This window comes from Bufo gargarizans, chromosome 2, assembly GCF_014858855.1.
Source record: "Bufo gargarizans isolate SCDJY-AF-19 chromosome 2, ASM1485885v1, whole genome shotgun sequence".
Classification (NCBI taxonomy): domain Eukaryota; kingdom Metazoa; phylum Chordata; class Amphibia; order Anura; family Bufonidae; genus Bufo; species Bufo gargarizans.
In genome coordinates this window covers 495,506,717-495,526,391 of record NC_058081.1, presented here as the reverse complement: position 1 = coordinate 495,526,391, position 19,675 = coordinate 495,506,717, and the positions used below count along the sequence as shown (strand labels likewise).

General features: G+C 45.6%; 1 protein-coding gene across 2 annotated transcripts in view; it reads left to right on the top strand.

Annotated features, from left to right (window-relative positions):
- The window catches only part of SYN3 (synapsin III), a 333,478-nt gene that overhangs the window by 133,981 nt on the left and 179,822 nt on the right, over nt 1–19,675 (top strand). The window lies entirely within an intron of this gene.

Genomic DNA, 19,675 nt, shown 5'->3' with positions numbered 1-19,675 from the left:
AATTTCCCAAAATATTTCAGCTCGAGGGTGCTAGACCAACATGAAATATCACCACCCCGTAGGATGCTCACCCTCATCTTCACGACTCCAACATAGCTGCAATGTCTGTTGGAGTCTGAAACACAACTAAAGACAGAATGATTTCTAAATTACAAGAGATTGAAGATGTTCTCTCACCCATTTTCCTGCCAAAGAGTGACTTTACTGGGGGCCCCCCATTTTCCAGATGGGGTGAAGGTTTGGCTTGGCCCGGCATACAACATAGTAATCCCTGGACAGCCTAACAACATAGGTGGCTCGACAGCAATGCAAAACTACAACTCCCGGTATGGCCTTAGTCCATAAGCTTCAGCTTTGTGGTCCTTGAGATATAGGGGGTCATTTATCAAACTGGTGTAGAACTGGCTTAGTTGCATATAGCAACCAATCAGATTCCACCTTTCATTTTCCAAAGGAGCTGTCCAAAATGAAAGGTGGAATCTGATTGGTTGCTACGGGCAACTAAGCCAGTTCTACTTTACACCAGTTTGATAAATGACTCCCATAGTCTTGAAATGTAAATCTCAGTGGAGAACACAATGGTGGCCATTTATCAAGAGGCTTTTAACTAATTTAGTCGTCAAAATAGTCACAAGTTTTCAACAGTTGATCAGGACGGGGGTGGAGCAAATTTACTAACATGTACGTCTGGAAACGGCCATACACGATGGTTGGTGTGGTTTTTCAGCCTTAGATTAGCCTAATTTATGCCTAGTCATGAGTGAGGCTAATCCTCTGGCAGAGGAATCCTCCAGCTGCGCAAGTGGAAAAAAACAGCATAAAACACTGTTCTTTGTAAACGTGCTCCCCTGTTCTGTTGCGTCATGGACACCACCAACAAGGATAGCCACGTCTGTCAGCTACTTTTATTATAGTGTTCAGTTTGGACTTTTGAGAATCGCCTTGACAGCGGGACCTGCAGCAGGACACCATTTTGCAAGCAAAGTACTAAAAGTAGACAACATAGCAATGATAGAAGATCCATCAACAGCAACTTGTTGGTGTTTTTAAATGCTTATTATATAAATAAAAATCTGAAAAATAACTGAAATCGACACATTTTCACAAAGATGCCAGATCTAGGGCGATGGAAGCAATGGCGAAGCCTTCCTTTACACTCCTTGAGACATGAGTACTAGCTCGTAGATCCCGTGAGATGGAAACATCCCTGGCCCGTGTCACAGGACATACCTGTCACATATCCGCATTAATAATGGAAGCTAGCGAGCAGCTGGAAGCTTACCGCAGTCATTTGCTCCCCCGGGCTGTTATAAGATGTTATATTACAGGCTCCAAACAGAACCCGGCCCATAAATAACTGGAGTCACGTAGTAATGGGGAGAGTTGCTGCTGGACCAGGGAGGCCTCCTTGGTGGGTATCTGCTACCTGAAAAGCTGGATGTAGTCGGGTTAATGAACTTTACCAGAGATAAAAAAAACTGTCTGGGTACTGCACTTATGTATTGTGATTCTGTAAAACATAACCATTCTGCAGCCTTCAGAGCTAAAATCTCCCAGCATAACCTGATTGCATTGTATAATGTGGAGAGAGAATCTGAATCGCACCTCCTCATTCCTATACTAATGACTACTGTACGTATTTTGCAGCATTTCTATTGATAAAACATGGCTATACAGCACAAGTATCAAACATTTGCTGTGCCCTAAAAGAGGCATTAGTATACAGTTTGATCAAAGAGCATAGGCCCACTTACCGCGACAAGGTTGCCTCTTGTTAAGTGGGAACCTACTCTATCCATAGCGCAGTGCGGTGCGGCGACCACCGCACCTCCACACCGCACCAGCAGGCAACGGGATCCAACAGCCACAATGCAGCCCCACCGTGAGGCAGAGCCACCTAGGCCTCGGGTCCCATCACTCCACCAGCACGGCACAGAAGCAGCGACGGCCACCGTCCAGCCTGATTGCATGATCTGCATTCTAAAAAGTGTTGGCCCTGTGCAGTCACCTCATATAGTAGAAGCTAAGTGGCTCTGTATTATAGGCGCCCAGGTAAACTATTAGGGGAGTGTATGATAGCAAGCTTGCTGACTGTTTCCCATAACAACCAGCAGAATTGTGAATGTAGCTCTATAGTATAAGGCATAAGGCAGCCACTTTCACATTTCTATAGTATAAGGCAGCCACTTTCACATTTCCGTGTCCATTTGACATCCATAGAAAATCCGTCCGTGTTTTATACGTGACGAATCTGTGTTTAGTCTGTGTCCGTTTTTTGCCCTCCTTGTGTCTTCTGTATTCCATGGACACTGCTCAGCTGAACATTAATTTCCAGAGCATCTCCAGCCAGTGGTCCGTGAAAAACCTACCGATCAGGGATGCCATAGACTTCCATAGGTATGTGTAATCTGCATCTTTCCGTGACTTTCCCACTGACCGAAAACCACTGAACACATTAAATCAATGGATCCGTGTGCATCCCTGAAGAACACAACTGTCAACGAGGCCTAATACAGGCTGTGACTGAGGATCAGTACAGGATAAGTAATGTATGTACACAGTGACTACACCAGCAAAATAGTGAGTACAGCTCTGGAGTATAATACAGGATGTGACTAAAGATCAGTACAGGATAAGTAATGTAATATATGTACACAGTGATTCTACCAGCAGAATAGTGCAGCCCTGGAGTATAATACAAGATGTAACTCAGGATTAGTACAGGATAAGTAATGTATGTACACAGTAACTCTACCAGCAGAGTAGTGAGTGCAGCTCTGGAGTATAATGCAGGATGTAATTCAGGATTAGTACAGGATAAGTAATGTATGTACACCATGGGTGTCAAACATGCGGCCCGCAATGAATATCTTTGCGGCCCGCAATGAATATCTTTGCGGCCCGGCAAGTATTTCTGAACATGAGCGCGCTGCTATCGGCGCGCTCATGTTCTCTCAGCAGCACGGGGAGAAGGAAGCTGTCCTCCCTCCCCCTGTGCTGCTGCCGCTGCCACCAATGAGAAGAGAGGGGGGGGGAGGAGGGGCGGACGCACTGCGCCACCAATGAGAATAGAGGGGGGGAGGAGGGGCGGGCGCACTGCGCCACCAATGAGAATAGAGGGGGGGGAGGGGGGGCGCACTGCGAAGCCCTGGTTGCCATGGTAACATCCCTGATGCTGTGTGCACAAGGCACAGAGCAGTAGGGACAGTGTGAAGTCCTATTCACCCTGATAGAGCTGAATAGGACAAGGGATGAAAGATCCCAGGTTCTCGCCCCTAAGGCTACTTTCACACTTGCGTTCAGAGCGGATCCGTCTGAGACGGATCCGCTCATATAATGCAGACGGTGGATCCGTTCAGAACGGATCCGTCTGCATTATATTGTAAAAAAAATTCTAACTGTGAAAGTAGCCTGAACGGATCCGTCCAGACTTTTACATTGAAAGTCAATGGGGGACGGATCCGTTTGAAGATTGAGCCATATTGTGTCATCTTCATCTTCAAACGGATCCGTCCCCATTGACTTCCATTGTAAGTCTGGACGGATCCGCACGCCTCCGCACGGCCAGGCGTTTTTTTTTTTATGCGGCCCACATAAACTTAAATTTTGTTTTTTTGGCCCATGTTAGCCTTTGAGTTTGACATGCTTGATGTACACAGTAACTCTACCAGCAGAGTAGTGAGTGCAGCTCTGGAGTATAATACAGGATGTAATTCAGGATTAGTGCAGGATAAGTAATGTATGTACACAGTGACTTCTCCAGCAGAATAGTGAGTACAGCTCTGGAGTATAATACAGGATGTGACTAAAGATCAGTACAGGATAAGTAATGTAATATATGTACACAGTGATTCTACCAGCAGAATAGTGCAGCCCTGGAGTATAATACAGGATGTAACTCAGGATCAGTACAGGATAAGTAATGTATGTACACAGTGACTCCACCAGCAGAATAGTGAGTGCAGCTCTGGAGTATAATACAAGATGTAACTCAGGATTAGTACAGGATAAGTAATGTATGTATGTACACAGTAACTCTACCAGCAGAATAGTGAGTTCAGCTCTGGAGTATAATACAGGATGTAATTCAGGATCAGTACAGGATAAGTAATGTATGTACACAGTGACTTCTCCAGCAGAATAGTAAGTACAACTCTGGAGTATAATACAGCATGTAACTTGGGATCAGTACAGGATGAGTAATGTATGTACACAGTAACTCTACCAGCAGAATAGTGAGTGCAGCTCTGGAGTATAATACAGGATGTAACTCAATGATTTTCCTAGTCTACTACGTAAAGTCATAGTTTTATTACAGACATGGAGGCGAGTATTGTGTTCTCCTTCTTTACTGTCCACCAATAGCAGCAAAGAGAAAAAAAATTACATACAGGAAACAACCATAGTAACCAAGGTCCCTCCCCTATGGCCCCTATAATAGGCCGCTCTTCCTCTGGACCTTCCTCTTTCTTTGAGATCCTGGTGCCAAAATCCCGAACACCGCAACGAAAAACTCCAAACTGGAACTGGAACGGATAAGTCCAACACCAACGAAGCGTAACCAATTAGCCAACCTGGCCCAACTGTGGTAGAGATTCACCGGAAGCATGATATCCAACACCGGAAAGACTTTCAACCTGAAAAATAGAACAGACCATAGGTCCAGGTGAGACAAACACGTCAGGACAAAACACGTCCGGAATCCCTTCACTCCAAATAGACACATAAGGGATAGAAAGACTGAAGACAATATAAATCTTAATAAATAACATAAAGATAATGATAACTGTTAATAAATATAATAACAATAATGACAATGAGCATAATAATAATCATAACAAGATCAAACATACAATGATGTAAATAATGCAAAAACCCCTGTAAGAAAAAAAAAAACACACTGAAAAGACACAAGGGTGGGAACAGGGCGGGCAATACTCGCCTCCGTGTCTTTAATAAAACTATGACTTTACGTCGCAGACTAGGAAAATCATTGAGTTTTACAGCAAGACACGGAGGCTCATATTGCAAGTTCAAAGCCGCTCAATAAAAGAAGCAAACAAATGAGCCTGGGGACGAAAATAGAACTCTCTAAACGTGGTGATATTAGACCAATCCGCCAGGCGCATTACGTCCTCCAATCTGGCCCCTGAAACTGCCAAAGAAGTGGCCGAAGCACTCCGCGCAGAATGGGCAGTGAAAACGGAAGTGTCTATACCCGCTAGCGACATGATCCACTTAAGCCAGCGTGCTAAAGTTGGGCTAGAAACCGGCCCAAAAGGGTGACGGATAGAAAGGAATAATTGAGATATGGCAGAAGACCGATGGGCCCTAGTCCTGGATTCGTATTCCCTAAGGCAAGCCACAGGACACAAAATCGGAGACGAAGGGAAACTGGGATAGGAGACAAACCTGATATTAGTCTTGGTACGTCGTGAAATGTTAAAAGTGACCCCTTCCGGGGTGAAAGAACGAGCGTCATAATCAAGGGCCCTAACATCCGAGACCCTTTTGCAAGAAATAAGGCAAAATAACGCCAACAATTTTGCAGACAACTGTCTCAATGAAAGGGCCGAATTATCCGGCCAAGAGGATAAAAAGGAAAGGACCAGAGAGACGTCCCAGGTAGTAGAAAAACGAGGCCGAGGAGGACGTGCCAGACGAGAACCGCGCAAAAGACGAGAGACCGAAGGATGTTGGCCCGCAGGGACGCCCTCATAACCTAGATGGGTAGAAGAAATAGCAGACCTGAAAAGGTTAATGGTCCGGTATGCCTTAGGTCCCTTTCACACGAGCGTGATTTCCGTGCGGGTGCAATGCGTGACGTGAACGGATTGCACCTGCACTGAATCCTGACCCATTCATTTCAATGGGGCTGTGTACATGAGCATTGTTTTTCATGCATCAGTTCTGCGTTGCGTGAAAATCGCAGCATGTTCTATATTCTGCGTTTTTCACGCAGCCCTGGCCCTATAGAAGTGAATGGGGCTGCGTGAATAACGCATTGCATCCGCAAGCAAGTGCGGGTGCGATGCGTTTTTCACTGATGGTTGCTAAGAGACGATGTTTGTAAACATTCCGTTTTTTATCACGTGCGTGAAAAACGCATCAAAACGCATTGCACCCGCGCGGAAAAAACTGAACAACTAAACGCAATCGCAGACAAAACTGACTGAACTTGCTTGCAAAATAGTGCGAGTTTCACTGAACGCACCCTGAACGCATCCGGCCCCAATCCTCAACGCCCATGTGAAACCAGCCTTACCTGCTTCGAAAAGTGAGGTGAGAAACTGCAACAGGTCGGCTACAGGTGCCGAAACGGGATCCAAGTTCCGTTCCACGCACCAGCTAGCCCAATTTCTCCAGGCTGCCCGACAAGACTTTTGGGTGCCGGGAGCCCATGCGTTGTCCAGTAACTGTCGAGTCGCCTCTGAAATGCCCTCGACAGCTCCAGGCGTCCGGAGACCCGGCAAGCTAGCAACCGCAGAGAACCCTCTAGGAGAAGCGGGTGGTGTAGACCCTGAGGGCTGCGAAGGAGATCCGCACGGGACGGGAGAAGAAGCGGCACTTCCACTAGGATCCTCAGTAATGAAGGGAACCAGACCTGAGACCCCCAGAATGGAACCACTAACACCAAGTCCGCCAGATGTCGTTGAACCTGAAGGAGTGTCCTCGGAATCATCGAGAACGGAGGGAAAGCATAAAGGCGGGACACTGACCAATCCTGGAGGAAAGCGTCCACCGCTACCGCCTCCGGATCCGGACGCCAGCTGAAAAATCGGGGAAGTTGCCTGTTGAGTCGAGAAGCAAATAGGTCGATGGACATCGGGCCCCAAACGTCCGAAATCGCCAAGAACACCTCCGGGTCCAACTGCCAATCGCTGCCGTCTGACAGGTAGCGCGAGTTCCAATCCGCCCGAACGTTGCTCAACCCCGGCAAGTACTCCGTCTGCACCATGATGTCCCTGGAGAGGCAAAATGACCAAAACTCCTTGGCTAACCGGGCCAAGGTCGCCGAATGAGTACCGCCCAATCGGTTGACGTATTGAACTGCCGAGATATTGTCCATCCGCAGTCTGGCGTTGATGTGCAGGAGGGACTCCTCCGCCGACCAAGATCCTCCCTTGGAGACTCCGTTGCAGTGAGCGCCCCAACCCTGGAGGCTCGCATCTGACTCGATGGTCAGGAGGCACCGGCCTGAAGATGGGCGATCTTCAGCCTCTGTAGAGCCCGGTAGTGAAATGGGGCCGGGAACACGGCTTGAATCGACAAAGCTAACAGACCGATGATGCGAGCCAGTTGACGCAACAAGAGGTGGGGAACGAGAAGCGCATACCTCAACTCCTTGCGGATCGCCCGCAACTTCGCCATCGGAAGACTGAGGGATTCCGAGATTGAATCCACCATGAAGCCTAGGAATTCCATCCGCTGAGATGGGATGAGGCATGACTTCTCCTTGTTGATGAGGAACCCGAGGCCCGACAGTAAGTCCGCCGTCCACTGCAGGTGTTGTAGCAGACCCCCTCTGGACTCATGCAACAGGAGGATGTCGTCCAGGTAAACAATGAGGCGAACACCACGACTCCTCAACCATGAAATGACAGGACGTAGCAGCTTGGTGAAGCACCAAGGAGCTGAAGACAGCCCGAATGGGAGACAGGTGAACCTCCAGGTCTCCCCTCCCCACCAGAACCGGAGCAGATCCCTGGAGAGAGGGGCCACTGGGACCGTCAGGTAAGCATCCTTCAGATCCAGCTTTACCATCCAGTCCACAGGAGTCAATGGGTCCATCCCCTCCATCTTGAAATGACGGTAGCGTACCACCGCATTCAGGGCGCGAAGGTTGATGACCGGTCTCATCTGACCTCCTTTTTTCTGCACAAGGAATATGTTGCTGATGACACCCTCCTCGGTAGGGGGGGCCCGCTCTATCGCCTGTTTTTGTCGGAGAGCGTACAGCTCCGTGTCTATAAGTGAGCGATCTGGGCGAGAGAGTGGTATCGGCGGGGGGGGAGGGAACCAGGTACGGAGACCCCGTGAGTTCTATATGGAAGCCCCTGACCGTGGTCAGTACCCACAGATCTGACGTGATGAGACCCCAAGCATGAGAAAAACTTAGGAGTCTGCCCCCTACACAAGGTACCGTAGAATCCCCAATCTGGGGAAGACTTACCCAAGGGTCTGCGGGAGTTGGAGTTGCCTCTGAAAGAGCGAGATCGCCACCGGCCTCCTCTGGTCGAGAAGAAGGGTGAGGGGTTACGCTGTTCCTGGAAGGGAGGTCGCTGTCCGAAGGAACCACGTCCTGCGCCACGGGCCAGAAAGTTTGCACGGCCGGACAGGCGGCCCCTGCTACTGCCGGCCCGATTAGAGACCCGACCCTGGAACACCCTGCGCATAGATGACTGGGCCTTGTCTAGCGCGGTGAAGGTACCAACAAATCGGCTCATATGCTTTATAAAGGATTCGCCGAATAAGAGCCCCTGGGCATCTTTACCCGCCTCCGTGAGTGCAAAATTGGACAATTTAGGGTAGATTTTGAATAAAATGGCTTTACGCCTTTCAATCGCCAAGGAGGTGTTGGCGTTCCCGGCAATACATATTGCCCTTTGGGTCCAACCCCGCAATTCATCGGGATCTATTGGGGAGCCCTCAGTTCTAGCAGCCTCGGCTAGCTCAAAAATCTTGGCCAGCGGGCCAAAAATATCTAGCACTTTGTCCTGGCAGCTGCGCAGAGCTGAATCTAGGCCCTTCTTGGGGTTCCAACCCGTTTTGGCCAGGAATTGAGACATTTTGGGGTCCACAATTGGCGTGTCGCACACTTTGTTGGGGACTAGTGGCCTGGGGCACTCGGCCCTAAGCTTGTTACGTGATTCACGGCTTAGAGCAGGGATGGCCAACCTGCGGCTCTCCAGCTGTTGTAAAACTACAATTCCCACCATGCCCTGCTATAGGCTGATAGCTGTAGGCAGTCTTTGCATGCTGGGAGTTGTAGTTTTGCAAAAGCTGGAGAGCCGCAGGTTGGCCATGCCTGGCTTAGATGGTGACGGACCCAGTGCTCCAGATAGTTACCCACATGCTCAGTGGGAAGCCACTCCGCCGATCTAGAATGATGCAATGTTTCGGGATCAAACATAGGCATACCCGCCGAATCTAGTAGGGCATCAGATCGGTTAATGGCGGAGAAGGACGAACCGTCCTTTGCAGAGGAAGTCGCAGTAGCGGAGACTGATGGGCCCTGAACTGGGGGAGCAACATCCTCCTCTGACACGTATTCCGCATCCGCAAAAGCCTCCTCGTCCGAAACTCTGTCCGAGTCAGACTCATTAGGAGATTGCGCTCTAGCGCACTTCCATGCTCGCGCCTGTTCTGCCTGGCGTGATGAGGCTCTTTTTCGTGAACTATGCACGACATCTTGGGTGGCAGGATGCGCACCAGTCAAGGTCTCCTGTGGTACAGGAGGTTCATTAAAGGTACAGCCAATGCATTCCAATACAGAAGTATTGGAATGCATTGTAAAGGATTAGACCCCCCAAAGGTTCAAGTCCCAAAGTGGGACAAAAAAATAAAGTGAAAAAAAAAGTTTCCCCCCAAAAAAATTAAGTTTCAAGTAAAAATAAACAAAAACGTCATTTTCCCCAAATAAAGTAAAAAAAAATTGGAAAAAAATAGGGGTAAAAAAAGTGTACATATCGCCGCGTCTGTATCGACTGGCTCTATAAACATATCACATGACCTAACCCTTCAGATGAACACCGTAAAAAAATAAGAAATAAAAACTGTGCTAAATAAACAATTTTTTTGTCACCTTACATCACAAAAAGTACAGCAGCTAGCGATCAAAAAGGCGTTTGCCCACCAAAATGGTACCAATCTAACCATCACCTCATCCCGCAAAAAATGAGCCCCTACCTGAGACAGTCGCCCCCAAAAAATAAAAAAAACTATGGCTCAGAATATGGAGACACTAAAACATTATTTTTTTGTTTTAAAAAGCTGTTATTGTATAAAACTTACATAAAAAAACAAAAGTATACATATTAGGTATCGCCGCGTCCGTATCGACTGGCTCTATAAAAATATCACATGACCTAACCCCTCAGATGAACACCATAAAAAATAAAAACTGTGCTAAATAAGCCATTTTTTGTCACCTTACATCACAAAAAGTGTAATAGCAAGCGATCAAAAAGTCATATACACCCGAAAATGGTGCCAATCAAACCGTCATCTCATCCCACAAAAAATAAGACTTTATCTAAGATAATCGCCCAAAAACTGAAATTCAAAAATTGATATCATTGTGTAAAACTTACATAAATAAAAAAAGTATACATATTAGGTATCGCAGCGTGCGTAATAACTTGCTCTATAAAAAATATCACATGACCTAACCCCTCAGGTGAATACCGTAAAAAAATAAAAATAAAAACTGTGTAAAAAAAGCAATTTTTTGTCACCTTACATCACAAAAAGTGTAATAGCAAGCGATCAAAAAGTCACACGCACCTCAAAATAGTGCCAATAAAACCGTCATCTCACCCCACAAAAATCGTACCCTATCCAAGGTAATCGCCCAAAAACTGAAAAAATTATGGCTCTGAGACTATGGAGACAAAAATGATATCATTGTGTAAAACTTACATAAATAAAAAAAGTATACATTTTAGGTATCGCCGCATCCGTGACAACCTGGTCTATATAAATATCACATGATCTAACCTGTCAGATGAATGTTGTAAATAAGAAAAAATAAAAACGGTGCCAAAACAGCTATTTCTTGTTACCTTGCCTCACAAAAAGTATAATATAGAGCAACCAAAAAACTGCCACCCTATCCCGTAGTTTCTAAAATAGGGTCAATTTTTTTGAGTTTCTACTCTAGGGGTGCATCAGGGGGGCTTTAAATGGGACATGGTGTCAAAAAAAACAGTCCAGCAAAATCTGCCTTCCAAAAACCGTATGACATTCCTTTCCTTCTGCGCCCTGCTGTGTGCCCGTACAGCGGTTTACGACCATATATGGGGTGTTTCTGTAAACTACAGAATCGGGGCCATAAATATTGAGTTTGGTTTGGCTGTGAACCCTTGCTTTGTAACTGGAAAAAAATTATTAAAATGGAAAATCTGCCAAAAAAGTGAAATTTTGAAATTGTATGTCTATTTTCCTTTAATTCTTGTGGAACACCTAAAGGGTTAACGATATTTGTAAAATCCGTTTTGAATACCTTGAGGGGTGTAGTTTATAGAATGAGGTCATTTTTGGGTGATTTCTATTATGTAAGCCTCGCAAAAAGTGACTTCAGACCTGAACTGGTCCCTAAAAATTGGGATTTTGAAAATTTCTAAAAAATTTCAAGATTTGCTTCTAAGCCTTGTAACATCCCCGAAAAATAAAATATCATTCCCAAAATGATCCAAACATGAAGTAGACATATGGGGAATGTAAAGTAATACATATTTTTGGATGTATTACTATGTATTATAGAAGTAGAGAAATTGAAACTTGGAAATTTGCAATTTTTTACAAATTTTTGGTCAATTTTGTATTTTTTTATAAATAAAAATGATTTTTTTTTACTTCATTTTACGAGTGTCATGAAGTACAATATGTGACGAAAAAACCATCTCAGAATGGCCTGGATAAGTCAAAGCGTTTTAAAGTTATCAGCACTCATAGTGACACTGGTCAGATTTGCAAAAAATGGCCAAGTCCTTAAGGTGAAATTGGGCTTAAGGGGTTAATGCAGCCAATGAAAACTTTACCAATAATAAAATGTTCACCCTCAAAACTGGCATGGATTTTTTGCAGCAGACTGGGTGTTGTCTTTGCTGTCAGCCTCCCTCCCGAGCCCCCGTCTTACCTTATGTGCATGGAATTTTTTGTTGTAAACTATTACTTTTATTACCATAGTAAAAAAGAAAATTGCTCTATTATCTTGCCTTCCGCTGTCTTCCTCCCAAAAAAATTTCATCACACAAGATTTTTTTTCTCTCACTGGATTTAAGGCACATTCAGTAGTTTGATGAGCAAATGCATCAATCAGTATTATATTTAAAGGATTTTAAAGAAAAACTGAGATCCCAGTAGGAAATGAGACATTTTATGAAGAGAATGTCCACCCTAAATACAGGTCCTTCTAAAAAAAATTAGCATATTGTGATAAAGTTCATTATTTTCTGTAATGTACTGATAAACATTAGACTTTCATATATTTTAGATTCATTACACACCAACTGAAGTAGTTCAAGCCTTTTATTGTTTTAATATTGATGATTTTGGCATACAGCTCATGAAAACCCAAATTTCCTATCTCAAAAAATTAGCATATTTCATCCGACCAATAAAAGAAAAGTGTTTTTAATACAAAAAAAGTCAACCTTCAAATAATGATGTTCAGTTCTGCACTCAATACTTGGTCGGGAATCCTTTTGCAGAAATGACTGCTTCAATACGGCGTGGCATGGAGGCAATCAGCCTGTGGCACTGCTGAGGTGTTATGGAGGCCCAGGATGCTTCGATAGCGGCCTTAAGCTCATCCAGAGTGTTGGGTCTTGCGTCTCTCAACTTTCTCTTCCCAATATCCCACAGATTCTCTATGGGGTTCAGGTCAGGAGAGTTGGCAGGCCAATTGAGCACAGTAATACCGTGGTCAGTAAACCATTTACCAGTGGTTTTGGCACTGTGAGCAGGTGCCAGGTCGTGCTGAAAAATGAAATCTTCATCCCCATAAAGCTTTTCAGCAGATGGAAGCATGAAGTGCTCCAAAATCTCCTGATAGCTAGCTGCATTGACCCTGCCCTTGATAAAACACAGTGGACCAACACCAGCAGCTGACATGGCACCCCAGACCATCACTGACTGTGGGTACTTGACACTGGACTTCAGGCATTTTGGCATTTCCCCCTCCCCAGTCTTCCTACAGACTCTGGCACCTTGATTTCCGAATGACATGCAACAGTCCAGTGCTGCTTCTCTGTAGCCCAGGTCAGGCGCTTCTGCCGCTGTTTCTGGTTCAAAAGTGGCTTGACCTGGGGAATGCGGCACCTGTAGCCCATTTCCTGCACACGCCTGTACACGGTGGCTCTGGATGTTTCTACTCCAGACTCAGTCCACTGCTTCCGCAGGTCCCCCAAGGTCTGGAATCGGTCCTTCTCCACAATCTTCCTCAGGGTCCGGTCACCTCTTCTCGTTGTGCAGCGTTTTCTGCCACACTTTTTCCTTCCCACAGACTTCCCACTGAGGTGCCTTGATACAGCACTCTGGGAACAGCCTATTCCTTCAGAAATTTCTTTCTGTGTCTTACCCTCTTGCTTGAGGGTGTCAATGATGGCCTTCTGGACAGCAGTCAGGTCGGCAGTCTTACCCATGATTGCGGTTTTGAGTAATGAACCAGGCTGGGAATTTTTAAAAGCCTCAGGAATCTTTTGCAGGTGTTTAGAGTTAATTAGTTGATTCAGATGATTAGGTTAATAGCTTGTTTAGAGAACCTTTTCATGATATGCTAATTTTTTGAGATAGGAATTTTGGGTTTTCATGAGCTGTATGCCAAAATCCTCAATATTAAAACAATAAAAGGCTTGAACTACTTCAGTTGGTGTGCAATGAATCTAAAATATATGAAAGTCTAATGTTTATCAGTACATTACAGAAAATAATGAACTTTATCACAATATGCTAATTTTTTGAGAAGGACCTGTATAAGAGCTTGAGTCACCCAGCTCTTCACAGACCCTGAAAAGCCTATAAATCTGCGAAAGCTAGTTTCCATTACATCTCCTAGTCTTCCTATCCTTCTGCTCTGCCTGTGTAAATTGTGTTAAAGGGGTTGTCTGAGTTCTGTAAAAAAAATATTAAAGCACTGTAAATATGATGGGCTCCAGTATACACATAAGCAAGTTTTAGGCAAAAAATGATGCTTTCTCATTTCCCTCGTTCTGTTCTGGCCCTTTGTTGACATGCAGTTGCAGAGCTGTGGGGGTTTGTAACAACGATGTGATTTTTTCCCCATGAATATTTTTGGGTGTCAACAAAGACTGCCTTCCCCTCCCCCTGCTCTGTAAAGAGAGTGAATAAAAGCGCTGTCGTGTCTGCAGTCGGACTGCTGGGATCCTCATGTTGCATGTGTAGGATTACAAGTCCCACCTGTACAGTACAATGACATTGCTGATACACACAGGATCTTCCCAATACCTGTTCTTGTGTAATGCTCTGCTGACCCTTCCTTACAGCCAGCAGAAGAGTACAGAGAAGAGGACTCCTCCACTCTTTGTCAGCTCTGAGTTTGCAGGGTGAGGAGGGAGAGAAGATCCTGTGCACAGCATTTGTCTCCTCAGTGCCCGGAGAAGAGGAAAAACTGCAGCTGCTCAGTACCTGAGGCCGAGCCTCCAGCCCCGAGTCTGTGCTGCTGATGGTAGAAGGGGTTAAACTTTCCTGAATAATCCAGTGGGTGGGGAGACACAGGGCAGCCAGCTCAGCCAGCAGATTGGCAGTGCAGGGGGCGTCGCCATCAGATCGCAGTGCAGGGGGTGTCGCCATCAGATCTGGCAGTGCAGGGGGCGTGGCTTGTCGCTCGAAATAGCACAGCCACCTTCAGTGCAGAGAGGCAAACCTTCTCCTCCTGCTCTCTTAGGCTTGTGCAGGGAACGTTATCAGAGCAGGGAAAGAAGCTGACATCACAGGTCATGTGACCCTCAGCTAACTAGAAGAATGGGGCCACTGTAGATGAAGGAAGGGAATTGAAAACCCCTTATATTTGCTTAGTTCAAAAACGTACAAAGAACAAAAAAATTATTGGACAACACCTTTAATCTTTATTGTAATTCCGAAAAAAAAAATCAGAGCCAAGGAGTTCAGGGGAAACATTTCTATAGTGTCCTTGAGCTGTCTTATTCAGAGGGGCTCACTCAACTCTCAAATCTCCTTAAAGCGGTTATCCCATGATTAAAGGGGTATTCCCATCACATACAATGCGGGCATAGCGCTAGGATATGCCCCCATTGTCTGATAGGTACTGGTCCCACCTCTGGGACTCGCACCTACAGCGAGAACTGAGTGGGGAGAGCTGTGGCTGGAGGACCCTGGATTTCCCGGGGTCCATTCACCATCAAGCGCTACTCCCTGCTGCCCCTGCTCCCATTCATTTCTATGGGGCAGATGGAAACAGCCAAGCCAGTGCTCGGCTATTTTCGGTGGCCCCATAGAAATGAATGGGAGCAGGGGCCGTGCATGCGCAGTGCGTCCTCCGTTTATTTCCCTGCTTCGTTTTCATTGTACGGGACCCGCACCTATCAGACAATGTGGGCATATCCTAGCGATATGCCCCCATTGTCTGAGATGGCAAAACCCCTTTAATGTAAAGAATGAAAAGCAGACATCATACAGTACATGAAAGTCTATTTGTAACAAAGCTAGAACCAGCCCTGTGCCTCACATGGGTCCAGAGATCTCCCCATTCATTGCTCCACTTGTGATGCTAGATATATTTCCTTTCTGCTGCAGCTCTCTCTATATCACAGCTCATAGGGCATGTCCTTTCTGCTGCAGCTCTCTCCCTATCATAGCTCGGGGGCACGTCCTTTCTGCTGCAGCTCTCTCCCTATCATAGCTCAGGGGCATGTCCTTTCTGCTGCAGCTCTCTCCCTATCATAGCTCAGGGCATGTCCTTTCTGCTGCAGCTCTCTCCCTGTAACTGTCCCAGCCTTTAACAATAGATAGGGCTAGTGGAACTTAAAGAATGGAACTGAGCATGTGTGACAACCTCAACGATGTAACTGAGCTGGACAGAGAAATAAGAAAAAGAACAAACAGCAGGTGGCGCCATATAGATACATTTTGTTGAATAACTCCGAGGTTATACTAAATTTTAAATCAAATGGAATTACAAAAGCATTCAGATCCGGCTGCTGGTTGAAGATGCTGAGTATGTTCCCCTCCCTCTTTTGGAGTATGTTCACATGCAGCTAAAATGCTTCTGTTTTGATGCAGATTTCAAATCTGTACCACAGGTCAGTTTCCGCTGCAGATTTTTTTCTGTAGAATGTGATGAAATTAGATAACCTCTCATTCACTTTGCCGGTACTGTAAAATGCTGCGGATTTTCCTCACACAAGTCCCAGAAGATCAGCAGCACATCTGCTATGTGTGAATATGATCCTCAGCTAGACCGTTTTACTATTCAGCATCCTGGATGAAGGATTTTAATATTCTACTCAGAGGCTGGAGCCCAGCTTTCCACAGACCCTGAATGACCCATAAATCTGCATTGCTGTTACTTTCTCCAGTCTGCCCTGCCTGTGTCTTCATTTCTGAACCAGGAAGTACAGGATGAACGGCACTAAGTTGTCAACCTCTAGAAAAACTGGTGGCAGCCAAAGCTCCTACTGTACAAAGGGTGCCACTCAGCTTTCTAAAGTAACCCTAAATCCCCACCCTCTTTTACCGCTTTATAACTAGACATGGTTTGGTGCCCAGCTTTGTATAGTCCTTCTATAGACTACATCATTGTAGCCCTGCCCCTCTGTTCCTCCGGCACACGTCTGAATCTGTTTTCTGGTCCACAAATCGTGGATCTGCAAAATATGGATGCCATTCATGTACATCCTGCACTTTTCACGGGTCCCATTGTAAAAATGCCTATTTTTGTCCACAAAACAGAGAATTTGCGGCGCGGACAGCGCATGGATGATATCCATGTGCTGTCCGCATTTTTGCAGCCCCATAAAATAAATGGGTCCGCATTCAATCAGCAAAAAATGTGGATCGGATGCGTATGGAAATGGTCGCGTGCATGATACCTAAACCGGGAAGCTCTGGCTCAAAACCTCCATTAGACCTTGTTCACATTTCCGTTTTTCACTGATGTGTGCTGTCCGCATTTACCACCGACAGCACACATGTTTGTTCACACACCGGTATTTTTTTACCGACCCTTGGAGATGTGCACTACTTTGGTCTGTGATGCGGACCAATCACATTAAAGTCTATGGGTCCGTGAAAATCACAGACACAACACGGATGGCATCCATTTTTCACTGATCACTGAAATTCCTTTTCAGCCGAGCAGTGCTCATGGAATACGGATGACACACGGACATCTTCACGGATGAAACACAGACTGATTTTATTTAATTTTTTACGGATACGGAAATGTGAACGAGGCCCAAGTCCTTGAGTTGATTGAGCTCCCATGTGGGTTGTCGTCCTTTTCCAGAGTCCTGAACCCCGCCTGATCATAGAGTAGTACAGGGGCTGAAGGTATAACGCATGAATTTGGGATTGCTTGATGACGGTGACTGTGGCCGTTTTGGATAGCACCCATCTTTCCCAGGAACAGATACAACTCCTGGAAATAATTTTTAAGGGAAATTTGATTGATTGACTTATGGGGGCACCCGGGAGTGAGGGTTCTATGGTACATTCCAGATGCTATAAAACTCTGTGTCAGCTCAGCCTTGGTATTTCCTTCAGGAAATGTCAAATTCCTCAGTGTACCACTTCCTGCATGTCTCCTCCACCTGCAGAAGGATCCGGGTGGCTGCTGTTCATAATGTCTCAGAATGGGAGAGGAGGCAGTGACCCATAAAGAGACCTTTCCCTGTAATGATTGTATTTAGTTCAGGTGTTGCCCTTTAAATGGCGTTGTTCCATTGATCACTGCCAGATTACAGCTAAATCACATACTTCTCTGCTCCAGACGTCTTCCTCCGCCCAAAGTAAACTCAGGTTATGTCCAAGGTCAACATCCTGATGTGGTAGAGGAGCTCCTTAAGGGAAGTGTGTATATTATATAGGAGGATGCACGGGTCTGATGTATGCGGCTCTTGTGTTAAAGGGAAACACTACAGCATTTCATTGGGATCACTGGAATACCTGCAGGATGTATGATAGGGCTCATGCAGACAAATGTCTGCCGCCCGTTCCGTGCTTTGGGGACTGCAAACTGTGCTCCCTAATGCACGGGCACCGTCCGTGTGGCTGGCGCAGACCTATTCAACTTGAATGGGCCGTGGTCCGCCCGCACTGCAAGAAAATTGAACCATGCCGAGGCACGGACAGAAAACCCAGGGAAGCACTCCATGTCAATGGGTCCTCATCTGCGATGTGGTGCACGAGTGCCCGTATATTGTGGACCTGCTGTTTGCCCGGTCAGCACATGTTCGTGTGCTTGAGCCCTCACTCGGCAGCAGCTATACTGAGGAAACTTAAGCAGACATACAGACGTGGACAAAATTGTTGGTACCCTTTGGTCAATGAAAGAAAAAGTCACAATGGTCACAGAAATAACTTTAATCTGACAAAAGTAATAATAAATTAAAATTCTATAAATGTTAACCAATGAAAGTCAGACATTGTTTTTCAACCATGCTTCAACAGAATTATGTAAAAAAATAAACTCATGAAACAGGCATGGACAAAAATGATGGTACCCCTAGAAAACACAGAACATAATGTGACCAAAGGGACATGTTAATTCAAGGTGTGTCCACTAATTAGCATCACAGGTGTCTACAACCTTGTAATCAGCCATTGGGCCTATATATATGGCTCCAGGTAATCACTGTGTTGTTTGGTGATATGGTGTGTACCACACTCGACATGGACCAGAGGAAGCAAAGGAAAGAGCTGTCTCAAGAGATCAGAAAGAAAATTATAGACAAGCATGTTAAAGGTAAAGGCTATAAGACCATCTCCAAGCAACTAGATGTTCCTGTGAGTACAGTTGCACATATTATTCATAAGTTTAAGATCCATGGGACTGTAGCCAACCTCCCTGGACGTGGCCGCAGGAGGAAAATTGATGACAAATCTAAGAGACGGATAATCCGAATGGTAACAAAAGAGCCTAGAAAGACTTCTAAAGAGATTCAAGGTGAACTTCATGCTCAAGGAACATCAGTGTCAGATCGCACCATCCGTCGTTGTTTGAGCCAAAGTGGACTACATGGGAGACGACCAAGGAGGACACCATTGTTGAAAACGAATCATAAAAAAGCAAGACTGGAATATGCCAAACTACATGTTGACAAGCCACAAAGCTTCTGGGAGAATGTCCTGTGGACAGATGAGACAAAAATCGAAGTTTTTGCCAAGGCACATCAGCTGTATGTTCACAGACGAAAAAATGAAGCATATCAAGAAAAGAACACTGTCCCTACTGTGAAACATGGAGGAGGCTCTGTTATGTTCTGGGGCTGCTTTGCTGCGTCTGGCACAGGGTGTCTTGAATCTGTGCAGGGTACAATGAAATCTCAAGACTATCAAGGAATTCTAGAGAGAAATGTACTAGCCAGTGTCAGAAAGCTTGGTCTCAGTCGCAGGTCATGGGTCTTGCAACAGGACAATGACCCAAAACACACCGCTAAAAACACCCAAGAATGGCTAAGAGGAAAAAATTGGACTATTCTAAAGTGGCCTTCTATGAGCCCTGACCTCAATCCTATTGAGCATCTTTGGAAGGAGCTGAAACATGCAGTCTGGAAAAGGCACCCTTCAAACCGGACACAACTGGAGCAGTTTGCTCATGAGGAGTGGGCCAAAATACCTGCTGAGAGGTGCAGATGTCTCATTGACAGTTACAGGAAGCGTTTGATTGCAGTGATTGCCTCAAAAGGTTGCGCAACAAAATATTAAGTTAGGGGTACCATCATTTTTGTCCATGCCTGTTTCATGAGTTTAT